The sequence below is a fragment of the Electrophorus electricus genome, unplaced genomic scaffold (assembly GCF_041902795.1).
Source record: "Electrophorus electricus isolate QZ-2024a unplaced genomic scaffold, ASM4190279v1 Scaffold60, whole genome shotgun sequence".
Lineage (NCBI taxonomy): Eukaryota > Metazoa > Chordata > Actinopteri > Gymnotiformes > Gymnotidae > Electrophorus > Electrophorus electricus.
In genome coordinates this window covers 514,783-518,576 of record NW_027658777.1, presented here as the reverse complement: position 1 = coordinate 518,576, position 3,794 = coordinate 514,783, and the positions used below count along the sequence as shown (strand labels likewise).

The following is a 3,794-nucleotide window of genomic DNA, read 5'->3' as shown; positions in this document are numbered from 1 at the left end:
TTTATGCTCTTCCAACCACCCCACCTCCCCCCAGTGGACACACCATGCTCCAGTACATGATTCTGGAGTGCTGCGCTATCTGTGCTCCCCACTAACTCTTCCTACCTGCTGGGGTTTCTCCTTCCTGGACCTGCCTTAAAATGCTTAAAATGACAGCACCTTGCCCTCCATTTACCTGCAACATTCTGCACTGTCACAAACAATATTTATGTGCAGATTAGCAGATGAACCTCACCTGGATGATCCACATTTCATTTCTTTGTACTGTTATAATAATGAGTTACTGTATTTCTACCCAGGTGTTCTATTCAGGTGAACTGTGCTCTGTTTCTATCTCCTATGATGTCTTTGTGTAGGAATGCTGTAGTGTATCTTTCATGCTTACAATTTGTCAGCCATCCTCTACCCAACTCATCTCTGGCCAGGTTTATCCAGGGTTAACCGAAGGAGGATGAGTTCCCTTTTGAGTCTGACACCTTCCAAGTCCCTTCCACCATTCCAGTGAGTTTTTCCTACTGTCACCCTTGCCAATGTCATTTGGCTTATTTATCAGTTGTCACAAGGTGTTAACGTTATTATGCACATGTATATAAAATGTGTATATACTGTATATACATATATATATATATATATATATTTGCAGTTTGGATTGGATTATAAAGTGAATTTCATTGGTGAGTACTATATTTTTTGGTGACAAAGTATAATCTAATCTTTACAAAGCAGTGACCAGAAAGGAAGAGCTAGATGAGGCTTTGGTCCCCATGATAGTTAGAGACACACAGCCATTTAGCATAGTTGAGGATAAAAGCTTCAGGGACTTGGTAGCAAAATTGGATTCAACTTATATTCTCCTAACTAGGAAGGTATGTGTGGTGACATGGATACATTATGAGAGTAGTATTAAAAATATATATAATTATTTTCTTCCTTCCCTTTAGACTGTAAAGGCCATGGTTGAGGCCAAATGTCAATAAGAGAAAGAGAAGGCCAAAGCTGAGGTCCAGAAAATTCCTGCAATGAGTTTGTCAGCAGATATGTGGACATCTCTTAATGTGGATGCCTTCTTGGCTGTGACCTGCCATTTTGTAGATGACAACACATTTCTGAAGTCTACACTACTTGGTGTTGTGAAATTCCTGCAGGCGCATACGGCTGAAAATTTGGCCTGTGTGAAATCCTCTCTTATGGAAGAATGGGGAATAAAATAAAGTCACATGTCTGGTTACTGATGGCACATCTAATATGATTGCCTGTGGAAATAGCTGAAGCTGCCTCATGCGCTTCAAAAAAAAAAAGAAACTGAGGTTGAAACAAGGTGTTGGAGCGATTAGTAGAACTCAGGGAGCCTGTGGGGGCAGATTTGGCGGGTTTACAAACTGATATTCCTGCGCTGATCTCTGATGTGTACAGTAATGTATGTGGGTGCCGGTCTATACTGTATTCTTTTCACAAGGCAACTGTGGAGCTGTCAGACCTCAGTGGCAGGCATAATCATATCCCAACACATTTCAGACTAAAGGATTTGAACTCCCTGGCACTTCCAGACACCTAACTGGCTATAATTTGATGGGGAGGATGCAGGTTGTCTGCATGCCTCTGGAATTGCTTCTTTGACCTATTCACACAGCGATCGAGAGCCTTACACTAATGCCAGAGTCCCTCTGATTTCATACTTTTCTCTGCATTGTCCAAGATTTGTAAACAAGCACAAATCCATGGGTAAAGTTTTGTAATCAAGAACACACTCTCATGTACTTGGAACATGTCTTAGCAGATTGTGATTTACAAGCAATGTCATAAGCAACACAAGTTCAAACAGGTGGTTTGTTGACAAGGGGTCATTCATCAAACAAAACCCACATGGCCCATATGGGGATCGAAACCATGACCTTGGCGTTATTAGCACCACGCTCTGACCAACTGAGCTAATCGGCCTTTCTCCGTTCATTTCGCAGTTTTTGGTGCAGCACTGAAGGGAACCTTTCCATGAAATTGTAGACTTGGTGTCAACAAGATTACGGCCACTTTTTCGACCGAGCATAGGTGAAAGTTGACACTTATTGTTCCCTCTGACAAATGGTTATTCTGCAGCCAACTTTTGAATTAAACTTCAAAAGCAAATGTGGAGAAGCTTTTGTTAAAGAGCAATTCAGTGCAGTTGTACACAGTGACGAAATCATCAATTGCAAAGTCCACTGAGCTTTATTGCTGTGAGTTACATAGTGCTGTCTATTACACCATGAAATCTGCCATAACAACAAAAATGTAATGTCTGATTCTGTGAGCCAAGGAATATAAACCTTTTAGGGACATATTTAAAATATCAGATTTTCTGCCTGAGCACAGAGTAGGCATTTTTTTCTAGCTTTAACCATACGTCCTCTTTCTTTGGAAATCTGTGTCATTGCTGCATGAATAAGCAGAAAGATTTTGAGCAATTTTTTGTCTGGGTCTAAGGGGCAATTTATTCAAACCAAAAGATGCTATTTTAGCTAGTTTGTCAAATGAACATGTCAAACCTACAGAGACAATGTGTCTAGCTACAGAACTCTGCAAGGTTTAATTCTTGGAAGTATTTGAAGCCATAGAAAGTTATTCTGTAAGCATTGCTTAACTCAATAAAAAGAGACAGTTAGAGCCAATGGCTGCCAGATCTAACATAGCTCACATTTTATAGTGTTTGCATAGCATATCAGAATCTGCAAGAACTATTCCTGTCATTTCAGGAATAAGCTTTTTTGACTTCACAGCTAGATGAAATATTTAGGGTGGATGCAGGATTTGGTATGATCTCCTAGAGAATTGCCATTCCACTGTGTCTTCAGCTTTTGTCCGATCTGCAAACAAGTCCCACTCTAGGAGAACTAGGTCAAGTGGTAGAGTGCTCTTTTAGTATGTGAGTGTTAGTGGGATTGATGCTCACATTCTCAAGTCTAGAATTTGTAGTTTTTTTCTATGATGAAATCCTTTCTGATAGCAAATGTTTTCGGGACCTGCTAATACGCTTATGCCATGCACACATTACGTGACTTTTGAAGTTTTCAAATTGATGTATGGCTCACACTGCACAACTGTATGTCTTGGAATCTGGAAAGCTTAATTTGTGGTATCTCAGTGGCAGACATAATCAGTGATAAACCACTGATATGTCAACTGGTCTTAACACAGACAGATTTAACTTACTCTGTTGAGACTGTGTCTAACTTAAACCTTTCCTTCAAATAGAAGAGATCCTTGTTGCAGAGGTAATGTTTTTACCTTTATATGGTTTTCCCACTCATAGTCATGCAACACACAAATGCAAACCTCTCACAGACTGTCTCACACACATCCAGTTATTCATCTGAACACATGATGTTTCTGTCTCTGTACCGCTATTAGTTATGCAATGGTTCCTCAATACTAGCACTAACTGAACAGGGTTTTGTATAAATATGATCTTTATAACAGCTGCCATAACAGCAAAAATGTAATGTCTGATTCTGTGAGCCAAGGAATTATTATTGATATTGTGAATATTTAATAACCTCCAATGCCAGCAAATTAAATTTCACAATATTGTGAAAATTGTAAAGGATACTTTATTCATGTCCTCATTGCTAAAGATTGTATCGCTTTATCACAGCGATACGCTAGTTAGCTAGCTAACAGTTGAGGTCAGCGAGTGTCAAACTCGGGGCTATAAACCATTCCTTGTGGAACCATTTCATTGTTCAGCTTTCAACTTTGATCGTTTAGGTGCTGGTAGTTTGTTAGCTAGCTAACTGTTCAGCAATAGAAAACCTACTTTT

General features: G+C 39.6%; 1 non-coding gene across 1 annotated transcript; it reads right to left on the bottom strand.

Moving 5' to 3' along the window:
- Window positions 1-1,864: 1,864 nt before the first annotated feature.
- trnai-aau (transfer RNA isoleucine (anticodon AAU)) lies at window positions 1,865-1,938 on the bottom strand. Its single transcript has one exon. It is a non-coding gene; the product is annotated as a tRNA-Ile (tRNA).
- Between the last annotated feature and the right edge of the window lie 1,856 nt (window positions 1,939-3,794).